Genomic DNA, 15,766 nt, shown 5'->3' with positions numbered 1-15,766 from the left:
ACACCTTTGCCATGCTTGTAGCAGCTGGTCCTAAGATCTACGCCTCCAGCCCTGAGTGTTTGCCCTTGTGACTTGTTGATCATCATAGCGAAGCAGATTCTTACAGAAAACTGCAGGGGCTTAGATTGAAAAGAAAAACATTGACGAACCCATCATTTCAGCAACAGGGTCTGCCACACGGCTGACTGAAATGACTGGTTGGTTTGGACCCCCACCAAAAAAGAAGCAATCAATCTCTCCTTGCACAAACTGGCTCTACAGAGGCAAGATGTCCACCTCATCATCCTCCGATTCCTCACCCCTTTCACTGTGTACATCGCCCTCCTCACAGATTATTAATTCGTCCCCACTGGAATCCACCATCTCAGATCCCTGTGTACTTTCTGGAGGCAATTGCTGGTGAATGTCTCCACGGAGGAATTGATTATAATTCATTTTGATGATCATCATCTTCTCCACATTTTCTGGAAGTAACCTCGTATGCCGATTGCTGACAAGGTGAGCGGCTGCACTAAACACTCTTTTGGAGTACACACTGGAGGGAGGGCAACTTAGGTAGAATAAAGCCAGTTTGTGCAAGGGCCTCCAAATTGCCTCTTTTTCCTGCCAGTATACATACGGACTGTCTGACGTGCCTACCTGGATGCGGTCACTCATATAATCCTCCACCATTCTTTCAAAGGTGACAGAATCATATGCAGTGACAGTAGACGACATGTCAGTAATCGTTGCCAGGTCCTTCAGTCCGGACCAGATGTCAGCACTCACTCCAGACTGCCCTGCATCACCGCCAGCGGGTGGGCTCGGAATTCTTAGCCTTTTCCTCGCACCCCCAGATGCAGGAGAATGTGAAGGAGGAGCTGTTGACGGGTCACGTTCCGCTTGACTTGACAATTTTCTCACCAGCAGGTCTTTGAACCTCTGCAGACTTGTGTCTGCTGGAAAGAGAGATACAATGTAGGTTTTAAATCTAGGATCGAGCACGGTGGCCAAAATTTATTGCTCTGATTTCAACAGATTGAATCCTGGTTAAGCGAATTAAGGGCTCCATCCACAAGTCCCACATGCCTAGCGGAATCGCTCTGTTTTAGCTCCTCCTTCAATGTCTCCAGCTTCTTCTGCAAAAGCCTCATGAGGGGAATGACCTGACTCAGGCTGGCTAGGAAGGATGTAACGTTAAAACATTACACCGTATATGGCGAAATTATGTTTCTTGGTGTGAGGCCAGGAATGCTCCTACGGAAGAATTCCATCTGGGCCGTTTCCTTCACTTCCTACAAACTGGAGTGAATTTGGGCCTAAAATTAGGCTCTATTAAGGTCCAGATTTCGGCCTTATCCATTTTCTTTCAAAAAGAATTGGCTTCTCTTCCAGAAGTTCAGACTTTTGTAAAAGGAGTGCTGCATATTCAGCCTCCTTTTGTGCCTCCGGTGGCACCTTGGGACCTTAACGTGGTGTTAAGTTTTCTAAAATTACACTGGTTTGAACCACTTAAAACAGTGGAGTTAAAATATCTCACATGGAAGGTGGTCATGTTATTAGCCTTGGCTTCGGCTAGGCGAGTGTCGGAATTAGCGGCTTTGTCACATAAAAGCCCATACTCCTATGCAAAATAAGTATGATTTGGGATAGAGCTGGGGAGGGCCGCTGCTCAGGCACATCTCTGTCAAGTAAAGGAGATTCAACTGAGGCAGCACAAGGGAACTCTCATCTGGGGACAACAACTGCTGGGAGAACACATATTTTCAGATGAACATGGGAGGGCAGAAGGCTGCCTAATACTGAAGCACCCCCAAACAACAAACCAAATGCAACAACTAGTACAAGCATTCCTGGGGGAAGGCCTACAGCAGATGGATTTGCATATGGTGATGTCATCCAAGCAGTGGGTCAAAGTTGGCTTCAACCCTCGTCTGCATATGAAAAGAAAAAAGGGATGTGCAGGGCATGGCGTCCTTTTGTGGCGCTTGGATGACCCCTAATTCACATTAAACATCTCCACCCTCCTTCGGTGTGGGGCTCATGTTGGCTATGCCCCAGCCCCTGAAGCATTCAAGATGATTTCTTGCAGCAGCTGGGCACTGTAACAGCTCCAGAGCTGTTCTGTAAAGCATGTAAAAGGGTGTGGGCCCTGCAGCACTACCTGTAGTATGCATTGTGCGTTGGAAGGCACAAAGTAAGCAGACGGGAGAGGTCAGGATAGTGCGCAAGGGCATAGAAGGGAGCGGCTCAAGAAAAGAGAAGTGGAAACAGACAGCAAACTAGGCTGGAGAAAGACCTGAGACAAAGAGATCTGAATTATACGAGAGCCGACCAGAGGAAACACAAATTATGCAGTCAAGTTTCCCACATTTGGGGAAATCGCAGGAGCGGCACACCCAGAGTGCAATGGGTGAGCCTTGCCCTGGGAGAAGCACCTTCCTGATCATAGTATCTCACCTGGCAGGTAAGTAGGAGTTGGGCTAGAGCTGGGGAGGGTCGCTGCTCGGGCACCCCCCTGTCAATTGAAGGAGATCCAACTGAGGCAGCACAAGGGAACTCTCGAAAGAAGAACAAGGCTAGAGGAAGATCTGAGACAAAGAAATCTGACTTTTACCAGAGCTGAGCAGAGGAAAGCACAAACACAGTCCCCCACTACCACAAATAATGCAGTCGAGTTTCCCACATTTGGGGAAATCACAGGGGTCAGCATACCCAGAATGCAATGAATGAACCTCACCCTGGGAGAACAATCTTCATGACCATGGTATCTCCTATGCAAAATAAGTATGATTTGGGATAGGGCTGGGGAGGGCCGCTGCTCAGGCACATCTCTGTCAAGTAAAGGAGATTCAACTGAGGCAGCACAAGGGAACTCTCATCTGGGGACAACAACTGCAGGGAGAACACATATTTTCAGATGAACATGGGAGGGCAGAAGGCTGCCTAATACTGAAGCACCCCCAAACAACAAACCAAATGCAACAACTAGTGCAAGCATTCCTGGGGGAAGGCCTGCAGCAGATTGATTTGCATATGGTAATGCCATCCAAGCAGTGGGTCAAAGTTGGCTTCAACCCTCGTCTGCATATGAAAAGAGAAAAGGGGCGTGCAGGGCATGGCGGCCTTTTGCGGCGCTTGGGTGACCCTTAGTTCGCATTAAACACCCCCACCCTCCTTCGGTGTGGGGCTCATGTTGGCAATGCCCCAGCCCCTGAAGCATTCAAGCTGATTTCTTGCAGCAGCTGGGCACTGTAACAGCTCCAGAGCTGCTCTGTGAGGCAAGTAAAAGGGTGTGGGCCCTGCAGCACTACCTGTAGTTTGCATTGTGTGTTGGAAGGCACAAAGTAAGCAGACGGGAGAAGTCAGGATAGTGCGCAAGGGCATAGAAGGGAGCGGCTCAAGAAAAGAGAAGTGGAAACAGACAGCAAACTAGGCTGGAGAGAGACCTGAGACAAAGAGATCTGAATTATACGAGAGCCGACCAGGGGAAACACAAATTATGCAGTCAAGTTTCCCACATTTGGGGAAATCACAGGGGCAGCACACCCAGAGTGCAATGGGTGAGCCTTGCCCTGGGAGAAGCACCTACATGATCATAGTATCTCACCTGGCAGGTAAGTAGGAGTTGGGCTAGAGCTGCGAAGGGTCGCTGCTCGGGTACCCCCCTGTCAAGTGAAGGAGATCCAACTGAGGCAGCACAAGGGAACTCTCGAAAGAGGAACAAGGCTAGAGGAAGATCTGAGACAAAGAAATCTGATTTTTACCAGAGTTGACCAGAAGAAAGCACAAACACAGTCCCCCACTACCACAAATAATGCAGTTGAGTTTCCCACATTTGGGGAAATCACAGGGGTCAGCATACCCAGAATGCAATGAATGAACCTCACCCTGGGAGAACAATCTTCATGACCATGGTATCTCCTATGCAAAATAAGTATGATTTGGGATAGGGCTGGGGAGGGCCGCTGCTCAGGCACATCTCTGTCAAGTAAAGGAGATTCAACTGAGGCAGCACAAGGGAACTCTCATCTGGGGACAACAACTGCAGGGAGAACACATATTTTCAGATGAACATGGGAGGGCAGAAGGCTGCCTAATACTGAAGCACCCCCAAACAACAAACCAAATGCAACAACTAGTGCAAGCATTCCTGGGGGAAGGCCTGCAGCAGATGGTTTTGCATATGGTGATGTCATCCAAGCAGTGGGTCAAAGTTGGCTTCAACCCTCGTCTGCATATGAAAAGAAAAAAGGGATGTGCAGGGCATGGCGTCCTTTTGTGGCGCTTGGATGACCCCTAATTCGCATTAAACATCTCCACCCTCCTTCGGTGTGGGGCTCATGTTGGCTATGCCCCAGCCCCTGAAGCATTCAAGATGATTTCTTGCAGCAGCTGGGCACTGTAACAGCTCCAGAGCTGCTCTGTAAAGCATGTAAAAGGGTGTGGGCCCTGCAGCACTACCTGTAGTATGCATTGTGCGTTGGAAGGCACAGAGTAAGCAGACGGGAGAGGTCAGGATAGTGCGCAAGGGCATAGAAGGGAGCGGCTCAAGAAAAGAGAAGTGGAAACAGACAGCAAACTAGGCTGGAGAAAGACCTGAGACAAAGAGATCTGAATTATATGAGAGCCGACCAGAGGAAACACAAATTATGCCGTCAAGTGTCCCACATTTGGGGAAATCGCAGGAGCAGCACACCCAGAGTGCAATGGGTGAGCCTTGCCCTGGGAGAAGCACCTTCCTGATCATAGTATCTCACCTGGCAGGTAAATAGGAGTTGGGCTAGAGCTGGGGAGGGTCGCTGCTCGTGCACCCCCCTGTCAAGTGAAGGAGATCCAACTGAGGCAGCACAAGGGAACTCTCGAAAGAAGAACAAGGCTAGAGGAAGATCTGAGACAAAGAAATCTGACTTTTACCAGAGCTGACCAGAGGAAAGCACAAACACAGTCCCCCACTACCACAAATAATGCAGTTGAGTTTCCCACATTTGGGGAAATCACAGGGGTCAGCATACCCAGAATGCAATGAATGAACCTCACCCTGGGAGAACAATCTTCATGACCATGGTATCTCCTATGCAAAATAAGTATGATTTGGGATAGGGCTGGGGAGGGCCGCTGCTCAGGCACATCTCTGTCAAGTAAAGGAGATTCAACTGAGGCAGCACAAGGGAACTCTCATCTGAGGACAACAACTGCAGGGAGAACACATATTTTCAGATGAACATGGGAGGGCAGAAGGCTGCCTAATACTGAAGCACCCCCAAACAACAAACCAAATGCAACAACTAGTGCAAGCATTCCTGGGGGAAGGCCTGCAGCAGATTGATTTGCATATGGTAATGCCATCCAAGCAGTGGGTCAAAGTTGGCTTCAACCCTCGTCTGCATATCAAAAAAGAGAAAAGGGGCGTGCAGGGCATGGCGGCCTTTTGCGGCGCTTGGATGACCTCTAGTTCGCATTAAACACCTCCACCCTCCTTCGGTGTGGGGCTCATGTTGGCTATGCCCCAGCCCCTGAAGCATTCAAGCTGATTTCTTGCAGCAGCTGGGCACTGTAACAGCTCCAGAGCTGCTCTGTAAGGCAAGTAAAAGGGTGTGGGCCCTGCAGCACTACCTGTAGTTTGCATTGTGCATTGGAAGGCACAAAGTAAGCAGACGGGAGAAGTCAGGATAGTGCGCAAGGGCATAGAAGGGAGCGGCTCAAGAAAAGAGAAGTGGAAACAGACAGCAAACTATACTGGAGAGAGACCTGAGACAAAGAGATCTGAATTATACGAGAGCCGACCAGGGGAAACACAAATTATGCAGTCAAGTGTCCCACATTTGGGGAAATTGCAGGAGCAGCACACCCAGAGTGCAATGGGTGAGCCTTGCCCTGGGAGTAGCACCTTCATGATCATAGTATCTCACCTGGCAGGTAAGTAGGAGTTGGGCTAGAGCTGGGGAGGGTCGCTGCTCGGGCACCCCCCTGTCAAGTGAAGGAGATCCAACTGAGGCAGCACAAGGGAACTCTTGAAAGAGGAACAAGGCTAGAGGAAGATCTGAGACAAAGAAATCTGACTTTTACCAGAGCTGACCAGAGGAAAGCACAAACACAGTCCCCCACTACCACAAATAATGCAGTCGAGTTTCCCACATTTGGGGAAATCACAGGGGTCATCATACCCAGAATGCAATGAATGAACCTCACCCTGGGAGAACAATCTTCATGACCATGGTATCTCCTATGCAAAATAAGTATGATTTGGGATAGGGCTGGTGAGGGCCGCTGCTCAGGCACATCTCTGTCAAGTAAAGGAGATTCAACTGAGGCAGCACAAGGGAACTCTCATCTGGGGACAACAACTGCAGGGAGAACACATATTTTCAGATGAACATGGGAGGGCAGAAGGCTGCCTAATACTGAAGCACCCCCAAACAACAAACCAAATGCAACAACTAGTACAAGCATTCCTGGGGGAAGGCCTGCAGCAGATGGATTTGCATATGGTGATGTCATCCAAGCAGTGGGTCAAAGTTGGCTTCAACCCTCATCTGCATATGAAAAGAGAAAAGGGTCGTGCAGGGCATGGCGGCCTTTTGCGGCGCTTGGATGACCCCTAGTTCGCATTAAACACCTCCACCCTCATTCGGTGTGGGGCTCATGTTGGCTATGCCCCAGCCCCTGAAGCATTCAAGCTGATTTCTTGCAGCAGCTGGGCACTGTAACAGCTCCAGAGTTGCTCTGTAAGTCAAGTAAAAGGGTGTGGGCCCTGCAGCACTACCTGTAGTTCGCATTGTGCGTTGGAAGGCACAAAGTAAGCAGACGGGAGAAGTCAGGATAGTGCGCAAGGGCATAGAAGGGAGCGGCTCAAGAAAAGAGAAGTGGAAACAGACAGCAAACTAGGCTGGAGAGAGACCTGAGACAAAGAGATCTGAATTATATGAGAGCCGACCAGGGGAAACACAAATTATGCAGTCAAGTTTCCCACATTTGGGGAAATCAAAGGGGCAGCACACCCAGAGTGCAATGGGTGAGCCTTGCCCTGGGAGAAGCACCTACATGATCATAGTATCTCACCTGGCAGGTAAGTAGGAGTTGGGCTAGAGCTGGGGAGGGTCGCTGCTCGGGCACCCCCCTGTCAAGTGAAGGAGATCCAACTGAGGCAGCACAAGGGAACTCTCGAAAGAAGAACAAGGCTAGAGGAAGATCTGAGACAAAGAAATCTGACTTTTACCAGAGCTGACCAGAGGAAAGCACAAACACAGTCCCCCACTACCACAAATAATGCAGTCGAGTTTCCCACATTTGGGGAAATCACAGGGGTCATCATACCAAGAATGCAATGAATGAACCTCACCCTGGGAGAACAATCTTCATGACCATGATATCTCCTATGCAAAATAAGTATGATTTGGGATAGGGCTGGGGAGGGCCGCTGCTCAGGCACATCTCTGTCAAGTAAAGGCGATTCAACTGAGGCAGCACAAGGGAACTCTCATCTGGGGACAACAACTGCAGGGAGAACACATATTTTCAGATGAACATGGGAGTGCAGAAGGCTGCCTAATACTGAAGCACCCCCAAACAACAAACCAAATGCAACAACTAGTGCAAGCATTCCTGGGGGAAGGCCTGCAGCAGATGGATTTGCATATGGTGATGTCATCCAAGCAGTGGGTCAAAGTTGGCTTCAACCCTCGTCTGCATATGAAAAGAAAAAAGGGATGTGCAGGGCATGGCGGCCTTTTGCGGCGCTTGCATGACCCCTAATTCGCATTAAACACCTCCACCCTCCTTCGGTGTGGGGCTCATGTTGGCTATGCCCCAGCACCTGAAGCATTCAAGCTGATTTCTTGCAGCAGCTGGGCACTGTAACAGCTCCAGAGCTGCTCTGTAAGGCAACTAAAAGGGTGTGGGCCCTGCAGCACTACCTGTAGTTCGCATTGTGCGTTGGAAGGCACAAAGTAAGCAGACGGGAGAAGTCAGGATAGTGCGCAAGGGCATAGAAGGGAGCGGTTCAAGAAAAGAGAAGTGGAAACAGACAGCAAACTAGGCTGGAGAGAGACCTGAGACAAAGAGATCTGAATTATACGAGAGCCGACCAGAGGAAACACAAATTATGCCGTCAAGTATCCCACATTTGGGGAAATCGCAGGAGCAGCACACCCAGAGTGCAATGGGTGAGCCTTGCCCTGGGAGAAGCAGCTTCCTGATCATAGTATCTCACCTGGCAGGTAAGTAGGAGTTGGGCTATAGCTGGGGAGGGTCGCTGCTCGGGCACCCCCCTGTCAAGTGAAGGAGATCCAACTGAGGCAGCACAAGGGAACTCTCGAAAGAAGAACAAGGCTAGAGGAAGATCTGAGACAAAGAAATCTGACTTTTACCAGAGCTGACCAGAGGAAAGCACAAACACAGTCCCCCTCTACCACAAATAATGCAGTCGAGTTTTCCACATTTGGGGAAATCACAGGGGTCATCATACCCAGAATGCAATGAATGAACCTCACCCTGGGAGAACAATCTTCATGACCATGATATCTCCTATGCAAAATAAGTATGATTTGGGATAGGGCTGGGGAGGGCCGCTGCTCAGGCACATCTCTGTCAAGTAAAGGCGATTCAACTGAGGCAGCACAAGGGAACTCTCATCTGGGGACAACAACTGCAGGGAGAACACATATTTTCAGATGAACATGGGAGGGCAGAAGGCTGCCTAATACTGAAGCACCCCCAAACAACAAACCAAATGCAACAACTAGTACAAGCATTCCTGGGGGAAGGCCTGCAGCAGATGGATTTGCATATGGTGATGTCATCCAAGCAGTGGGTCAAAGTTGGCTTCAACCCTCATCTGCATATGAAAAGAAAAAAGGGATGTGCAGGGCATGGCGTCCTTTTGTGGCGCTTGGATGACCCTTAATTCGCATTAAACATCTCCACCCTCCTTCGGTGTGGGGCTCATGTTGGCTATGCCCCAGCCCGTGAAGCATTCAAGATGATTTCTTGCAGCAGCTGGGCACTGTAACAGCTCCAGAGCTGTTCTGTAAAGCATGTAAAATGGTGTGGGCCCTGCAGCACTACCTGTAGTATGCATTGTGCGTTGGAAGGCACAAAGTAAGCAGACGGGAGAGGTCAGGATAGTGCGCAAGGGCATAGAAGGGAGCGGCTCAAGAAAAGAGAAGTGGAAACAGACAGCAAACTAGGCTGGAGAAAGACCTGAGACAAAGAGATCTGAATTATACGAGAGCCGACCAGAGGAAACACAAATTATGCAGTCAAGTTTCCCACATTTGGGGAAATCGCAGGAGCAGCACACCCAGAGTGCAATGGGTGAGCCTTGCCCTGGGAGAAGCACCTTCCTGATCATAGTATCTCACCTGGCAGGTAAGTAGGAGTTGGGCTAGAGCTGGGGAGGGTCGCTGCTCGGGCACCCCCCTGTCAAGTGAAGGAGATCCAACTGAGGCAGCACAAGGGAACTCTCGAAAGAAGAACAAGGCTAGAGGAAGATCTGAGACAAAGAAATCTGACTTTTACCAGAGCTGACCAGAGGAAAGCACAAACACAGTCCCCCACTACCACAAATAATGCAGTCGAGTTTCCCACATTTGGGGAAATCACAGGGGTCAGCATACCCAGAATGCAATGAATGAACCTCACCCTGGGAGAACAATCTTCATGACCATGGTATCTCCTATGCAAAATAAGTATGATTTGGGATAGGGCTGGGGAGGGCCGCTGCTCAGGCACATCTCTGTCAAGTAAAGGAGATTCAACTGAGGCAGCACAAGGGAACTCTCATCTGGGGACAACAACTGCAGGGAGAACACATATTTTCAGATGAACATGGGAGGGCAGAAGGCTGCCTAATACTGAAGCACCCCCAAACAACAAACCAAATGCAACAACTAGTGCAAGCATTCCTGGGGGAAGGCCTGCAGCAGATTGATTTGCATATGGTAATGCCATCCAAGCAGTGGGTCAAAGTTGGCTTCAACCCTCGTCTGCATATGAAAAGAGAAAAGGGGCGTGCAGGGCATGGCGGCCTTTTGCGGCGCTTGGGTGACCCTTAGTTCGCATTAAACACCCCCACCCTCCTTCGGTGTGGGGCTCATGTTGGCAATGACCCAGCCCCTGAAGCATTCAAGCTGATTTCTTGCAGCAGCTGGGTACTGTAACAGCTCCAGAGCTGCTCTGTGAGGCAAGTAAAAGGGTGTGGGCCCTGCAGCACTACCTGTAGTTTGCATTGTGTGTTGGAAGGCACAAAGTAAACAGACGGGAGAAGTCAGGATAGTGCGCAAGGGCATAGAAGGGAGCGGCTCAAGAAAAGAGAAGTGGAAACAGACAGCAAACTAGGCTGGAGAGAGACCTGAGACAAAGAGATCTGAATTATACGAGAGACGACCAGGGGAAACACAAATTATGCAGTCAAGTTTCCCACATTTGGGGAAATCACAGGGGCAGCACACCCAGAGTGCAATGGGTGAGCCTTGCCCTGGGAGAAGCACCTACATGATCATAGTATCTCACCTGGCAGGTAAGTAGGAGTTGGGCTAGAGCTGGGGAGGGTCGCTGCTCGGGTACCCCCCTGTCAAGTGAAGGAGATCCAACTGAGGCAGCACAAGGGAACTCTCGAAAGAGGAACAAGGCTAGAGGAAGATCTGAGACAAAGAAATCTGATTTTTACCAGAGTTGACCAGAAGAAAGCACAAACACAGTCCCCCACTACCACAAATAATGCAGTTGAGTTTCCCACATTTGGGGAAATCACAGGGGTCAGCATACCCAGAATGCAATGAATGAACCTCACCCTGGGAGAACAATCTTCATGACCATGGTATCTCCTATGCAAAATAAGTATGATTTGGGATAGGGCTGGGGAGGGCCGCTGCTCAGGCACATCTCTGTCAAGTAAAGGAGATTCAACTGAGGCAGCACAAGGGAACTCTCATCTGGGGACAACAACTGCAGGGAGAACACATATTTTCAGATGAACATGGGAGGGCAGAAGGCTGCCTAATACTGAAGCACCCCCAAACAACAAACCAAATGCAACAACTAGTGCAAGCATTCCTGGGGGAAGGCCTGCAGCAGATGGATTTGCATATGGTGATGTCATCCAAGCAGTGGGTCAAAGTTGGCTTCAACCCTCGTCTGCATATGAAAAGAAAAAAGGGATGTGCAGGGCATGGTGTCCTTTTGTGGCGCTTGGATGACCCCTCCTTCGGTGTGGGGCTCATGTTGGCTATGCCCCAGCCCCTGAAGCATTCAAGATGATTTCTTGCAGCAGCTGGGCACTGTAACAGCTCCAGAGTTGCTCTGTAAAGCATGTAAAAGGGTGTGGGCCCTGCAGCACTACCTGTAGTATGCATTGTGCGTTGGAAGGCACAAAGTAAGCAGACGGGAGAGGTCAGGATAGTGCGCAACTGCATAGAAGGGAGCGGCTCAAGAAAAGAGAAGTGGAAACAGACAGCAAACTAGGCTGGAGAAAGATCTGAGACAAAGAGATCTGAATTATATGAGAGCCGACCAGAGGAAACACAAATTATGCAGTCAAGTGTCCCACATTTGGGGAAATCGCAGGAGCAGCACACCCAGAGTGCAATGGGTGAGCCTTGCCCTGGGAGAAGCACCTTCCTGATCATAGTATCTCACCTGGCAGGTAAATAGGAGTTGGGCTAGAGCTGGGGAGGGTCGCTGCTCGGGCACCACCCTGTCAAGTGAAGGAGATCCAACTGAGGCAGCACAAGGGAACTCTCGAAAGAAGAACAAGGCTAGAGGAAGATCTGAGACAAAGAAATCTGACTTTTACCAGAGCTGACCAGAGGAAAGCACAAACACAGTCCCCCACTACCACAAATAATGCAGTCGAGTTTCCCACATTTGGGGAAATCACAGGGGTCAGCATACCCAGAATGCAATGAATGAACCTCACCCTGGGAAAACAATCTTCATGACCATGGTATCTCCTATGCAAAATAAGTATGATTTGAGATAGGGCTGGGGAGGGCCGCTGCTCAGGCACATCTCTGTCAAGTAAAGGAGATTCAACTGAGGCAGCACAAGGGAACTCTCATCTGGGGACAACAACTGCAGGGAGAACACATATTTTCAGATGAACATGGGAGGGCAGAAGGCTGCCTAATACTGAAGCACCCCCAAACAACAAACCAAATGCAACAACTAGTGCAAGCATTCCTGGGGGAAGGCCTGCAGCAGATTGATTTGCATATGGTAATGCCATCCAAGCAGTGGGTCAAAGTTGGCTTCAACTCTCGTCTGCATATGAAAAGGGAAAAGGGGCGTGCAGGGCATGGCGGCCTTTTGCGGCGCTTGGATGACCCCTAGTTCGCATTAAACACCTCCACCCTCCTTCGGTGTGGGGCTCATGTTGGCTATGCCCCAGCCCCTGAAGCATTCAAGCTGATTTCTTGCAGCAGCTGGGCACTGTAACAGCCTTAGAGCTGCTCTGTAAGGCAAGTAAAAGGGTGTGGGCCCTGCAGTACTACCTGTAGTTTGCATTGTGCATTGGAAAGCACAAAGTAAGCAGACGGGAGAAGTCAGGATAGTGCGGAGGGCTGGGTCAGTTGATTGTGGGCGAGTTTGTAAGCCATTGGCGGTGGCAGCGGGTATCGGCTCAGAGGCAGTAGCGGGCATTGGCTAAGGGTCATGGGCAGGATTCGGCGGACATTATGGCTGTAGTGCCTCACTAGCCACTGACCTCACCGCACGCCACTGTGGGACAGATGTAACATGCAGAGAGAGGTAGATTTGGGAGGGGGAATGTCCTAGCATAACTGTTAATTGCAGTGTAATACTGTAATTCAGCTGTGCAGCATTTGTGGCTAAATGTCAAAGAAGCCAGTATTTACCCTGCATGCAAAACAATAAATGTATTTGAACATACCTCCCAACTATCCCAATTTTTGCAGGACAGTCACTTTTTTGGGGAATGTCCAGCTAACCCAAACACCCCCCCCCCCCCCCTTCCCATGGGGAAGGGGGGGGGATGGGGGGTGGAAGGCTCCCTGTAGCTTGTTGCTCTGCAAATATGCACATTGTGGGTAATTCAGACCTGATCGCTAGGGTGTGTTTTTTGCATCCCTGTAATCAGGTAGTTGTCGCCTACAGCGGAAGGGAAAATTTGCTGTGCAGGTGTGTGATCACATGTGCACAAGAGCTGCACAGCTCAGCACTTACTCAGCCATTGAGGTGACGTCACAAATCCTCCCACAAAACGCCGGGTCCCTCCAGTGTTTTTCCGGACACTCCCTAGACACATTCAGTTGCCACCCACACAAACACCCTCTTCTTGTCAATCTTCTTGTGATCTCCGGGCCGTCGCACTTACGCATTGTGGCGCATACGCATGTGCAATGCAAACCAGATTGCCCGCTGGGTGAAAATAAATTGAAGCGATCTGGTCTGAATAAGCCTCAATCTCTATTCACGGGAGACAGAGGGGCTGGGGCATGGCCAGCAGCTCACAGAGCACCTATAATGACAAAAATGGGAGACATGGCTCATGATCGCGATATACCTGCGAAGGTACGCCCTCTACTGATTGACAGGCAGAGGCATTCGTATTTTCTGCGGGGCACCCGGAGAAAATGTAGGCACATGCACAGGATGGACCCTGCGTATATGCCCCCATCCTCTTCATAGTTTTTGCGGTTGGAACGCGTATTACGATCCAAACTGAATTAGGCCCTATGTCTTATATACACGAGCAGTGTGAAAACATCAATCGATGGGGGTAATTCCAAGTTGATCGCAGCAGGAATTTTGTTAGCAGTTGGGCAAAACCATGTGTACTGCAGGGGAGGCAGATATAACATGTGCAGAAAGAGTTAGATTTGGGTGAGTTATTTTGTTTCTGTGCAGGGTAAGCCCCACACATTAATGCCCTTTGGAACATATTATGTCACTCACCACAATATCTGTGATACACTATGCCCTACAGTAAAGCTTCTAATTACTTTTACAAAAACTGCTCAATGCCAAGAGTTTCACGTGCTGGGTGTCATGCTCATTGCCAGGGGTTTCACTCTCTGGGTGTCATGCTCATTGCCAGGGGGAACGCAGTAGGGGGTGTTATATAGTAAGCACCACTATGGCATAGTATATAGCATTATATATATTGTGAGCACTGGTGATGTTGAGTGCAGTAGAGCTGCTGCTGGGTAATTACAATTTACTACAACCACCAATATATTCTGCTGCACTATATATATGCAAAGCTAATTCTGCTGGGTAATTACAATTGACTACAACCACCAATATATTCTGCTGCACTATATCTATATTTGCAAAGCTAATTCTGCTGGGTAATTACAATTGACTACAACCACCAATATATTCTGCTGCACTATATCTATATATGAAAAGCTAATTCTGCTGAGTAATTACAATTGACTACAACCACCAATATATTCTGCTGCACTATATCTATATATGCAAAGCTAATTCTGCTGGGTAATGCAAATTGAAACATTATTGCATAGTATGTGATTTTTAAGTACTTTTTTAAAGTTTTGAATGATATAGACCCAGTTTAATCTTTGTGGAATGCCTGGTTGTTGTTTTTAAGGTAATTTATTGCCTGGCATTTGAGGGGGTGGGGTGTGGTTACAGATTTCAATTATTGGTTTCACTTGTAATAGTCTTCTACTTAAGTCCAATGGTGTAGGCTGTGCAAAGCCGTTTGGCTGTGCATTTATTGATCCAAGCGTGCATTTTTATCAAAGCGTGATAAAATTGACACATAACAGCAGCGTTCAATCAGCGTTAATTTATCTTCAGCTGATATCGATTGTGAATTGACGTTTCTTCTCTTCTTGTCACCTACAGGTAATTACAATTGACTACAACCACCAATATATTCTGCTGCACTATATCTATATATGCAAAGCTAATTCTGCTGGGTAATGCAAATTGAAACATTATCGCATAGTATGTGATTTTTAAGTACTTTTTTAAAGTTTTGAATGATAGAGACCCAGTTTAATCTTTGTGGAATGCCTGGTTGTTGTTTTTAAGGTAATTTATTGCCTGGCATTTGAGGGGGTGGGGTGTGGTTACAGATTTCAATTATTGGTTTCACTTGTAATAGTCTTCTACTTAAGTCCAATGGTGTAGGCTGTGCAAAGCCATTTGGCTGTGCATTTATTGATCTAAGCGTGCATTTTTATCAAAGCGTGATAAAATTGACACATAACAGCAGTGTTCAATCAGCGTTCAATCAGCGTTCAATCGAAGTGAAAAAGAAGGAAAACAGAAGCACACCAATCTAACAAAACAAAGAAAACTGAAGAACTAATAACAAATGTGAGTCACTTACTCCTCAGATCACTCACCTCCTGATTGTTGCATCTGATTACATAGCACAGAACTACCTTACTTGGACATTTCATAAACCATCCATTTCACCTACAAATGCCTGTATCTGTATTATTGTAATTTTGTTTTTTAAGCACAGCTGCACCAATGCAATTTTACCTGCAAACACTTAAAACATCTAACATAATTACCATTGCTTCTTAAACCTCTCACAATCCTTTCATTTCTTACACTCCAAATACATTTCTGCACCCACTTTATCTACGCTTTTGACTCATTTCATACTAAATCTACACCCCTTGAGCCTACACTGCTTTTCTCACCTGCATTTCTGCAATTCTTCTGCTCGGATTGCCTTACAGTCTCCTCTCCTACTTCCACTACTTCAACCTATTTACCTACTTAACACTATGTCAAGGTTTTCTTATACTCCCCACATCACTCAGTGTCTACCTAATAATGTATC

At 48.3% G+C, this 15,766-nt stretch overlaps 17 non-coding genes and 1 pseudogene across 17 annotated transcripts; all 18 read right to left on the bottom strand.

Annotated features, from left to right (window-relative positions):
• Nucleotides 1-2,291: 2,291 nt before the first annotated feature.
• Nucleotides 2,292-2,454, bottom strand: LOC135047571 (U1 spliceosomal RNA). Its single transcript, XR_010239593.1, has one exon. It is a non-coding gene; the product is annotated as a U1 spliceosomal RNA (small nuclear RNA).
• Nucleotides 2,455-2,606: 152 nt separating this feature from the next.
• LOC135047546 (U1 spliceosomal RNA) lies at nt 2,607-2,770 on the bottom strand. The gene has a single exon (XR_010239570.1). It is a non-coding gene; the product is annotated as a U1 spliceosomal RNA (small nuclear RNA).
• A 671-nt stretch (nt 2,771-3,441) lies between these two features.
• LOC135047587 (U1 spliceosomal RNA) lies at nt 3,442-3,604 on the bottom strand. The gene has a single exon (XR_010239608.1). It is a non-coding gene; the product is annotated as a U1 spliceosomal RNA (small nuclear RNA).
• Nucleotides 3,605-3,756: 152 nt separating this feature from the next.
• LOC135047556 (U1 spliceosomal RNA) lies at nt 3,757-3,920 on the bottom strand. The gene has a single exon (XR_010239579.1). It is a non-coding gene; the product is annotated as a U1 spliceosomal RNA (small nuclear RNA).
• Nucleotides 3,921-4,591: 671 nt separating this feature from the next.
• On the bottom strand, nt 4,592-4,754 carry LOC135047542 (U1 spliceosomal RNA). Its single transcript, XR_010239567.1, has one exon. It is a non-coding gene; the product is annotated as a U1 spliceosomal RNA (small nuclear RNA).
• Nucleotides 4,755-4,906: 152 nt separating this feature from the next.
• Nucleotides 4,907-5,070, bottom strand: LOC135047544 (U1 spliceosomal RNA). Its single transcript, XR_010239568.1, has one exon. It is a non-coding gene; the product is annotated as a U1 spliceosomal RNA (small nuclear RNA).
• A 673-nt stretch (nt 5,071-5,743) lies between these two features.
• LOC135047584 (U1 spliceosomal RNA) lies at nt 5,744-5,906 on the bottom strand. Its single transcript, XR_010239605.1, has one exon. It is a non-coding gene; the product is annotated as a U1 spliceosomal RNA (small nuclear RNA).
• A 152-nt stretch (nt 5,907-6,058) lies between these two features.
• Nucleotides 6,059-6,222, bottom strand: LOC135047562 (U1 spliceosomal RNA). Its single transcript, XR_010239585.1, has one exon. It is a non-coding gene; the product is annotated as a U1 spliceosomal RNA (small nuclear RNA).
• Nucleotides 6,223-6,914: 692 nt separating this feature from the next.
• On the bottom strand, nt 6,915-7,056 carry LOC135047540 (U1 spliceosomal RNA; annotated as a pseudogene).
• A 152-nt stretch (nt 7,057-7,208) lies between these two features.
• On the bottom strand, nt 7,209-7,372 carry LOC135047570 (U1 spliceosomal RNA). Its single transcript, XR_010239592.1, has one exon. It is a non-coding gene; the product is annotated as a U1 spliceosomal RNA (small nuclear RNA).
• Nucleotides 7,373-8,043: 671 nt separating this feature from the next.
• On the bottom strand, nt 8,044-8,206 carry LOC135047541 (U1 spliceosomal RNA). Its single transcript, XR_010239566.1, has one exon. It is a non-coding gene; the product is annotated as a U1 spliceosomal RNA (small nuclear RNA).
• A 152-nt stretch (nt 8,207-8,358) lies between these two features.
• Nucleotides 8,359-8,522, bottom strand: LOC135047565 (U1 spliceosomal RNA). The gene has a single exon (XR_010239587.1). It is a non-coding gene; the product is annotated as a U1 spliceosomal RNA (small nuclear RNA).
• Nucleotides 8,523-9,193: 671 nt separating this feature from the next.
• On the bottom strand, nt 9,194-9,356 carry LOC135047572 (U1 spliceosomal RNA). The gene has a single exon (XR_010239594.1). It is a non-coding gene; the product is annotated as a U1 spliceosomal RNA (small nuclear RNA).
• Nucleotides 9,357-9,508: 152 nt separating this feature from the next.
• LOC135047545 (U1 spliceosomal RNA) lies at nt 9,509-9,672 on the bottom strand. Its single transcript, XR_010239569.1, has one exon. It is a non-coding gene; the product is annotated as a U1 spliceosomal RNA (small nuclear RNA).
• A 671-nt stretch (nt 9,673-10,343) lies between these two features.
• LOC135047589 (U1 spliceosomal RNA) lies at nt 10,344-10,506 on the bottom strand. The gene has a single exon (XR_010239609.1). It is a non-coding gene; the product is annotated as a U1 spliceosomal RNA (small nuclear RNA).
• A 152-nt stretch (nt 10,507-10,658) lies between these two features.
• Nucleotides 10,659-10,822, bottom strand: LOC135047555 (U1 spliceosomal RNA). Its single transcript, XR_010239578.1, has one exon. It is a non-coding gene; the product is annotated as a U1 spliceosomal RNA (small nuclear RNA).
• Nucleotides 10,823-11,468: 646 nt separating this feature from the next.
• On the bottom strand, nt 11,469-11,631 carry LOC135047585 (U1 spliceosomal RNA). The gene has a single exon (XR_010239606.1). It is a non-coding gene; the product is annotated as a U1 spliceosomal RNA (small nuclear RNA).
• A 152-nt stretch (nt 11,632-11,783) lies between these two features.
• LOC135047557 (U1 spliceosomal RNA) lies at nt 11,784-11,947 on the bottom strand. The gene has a single exon (XR_010239580.1). It is a non-coding gene; the product is annotated as a U1 spliceosomal RNA (small nuclear RNA).
• Nucleotides 11,948-15,766: the final 3,819 nt, after the last annotated feature.

The sequence above is a fragment of the Pseudophryne corroboree genome, unplaced genomic scaffold (assembly GCF_028390025.1).
Source record: "Pseudophryne corroboree isolate aPseCor3 unplaced genomic scaffold, aPseCor3.hap2 scaffold_935, whole genome shotgun sequence".
Taxonomy (NCBI): domain Eukaryota; kingdom Metazoa; phylum Chordata; class Amphibia; order Anura; family Myobatrachidae; genus Pseudophryne; species Pseudophryne corroboree.
The sequence above is the reverse complement of the archived record's forward strand: the minus strand, read 5'-3'. Positions and strand labels throughout refer to the sequence as shown.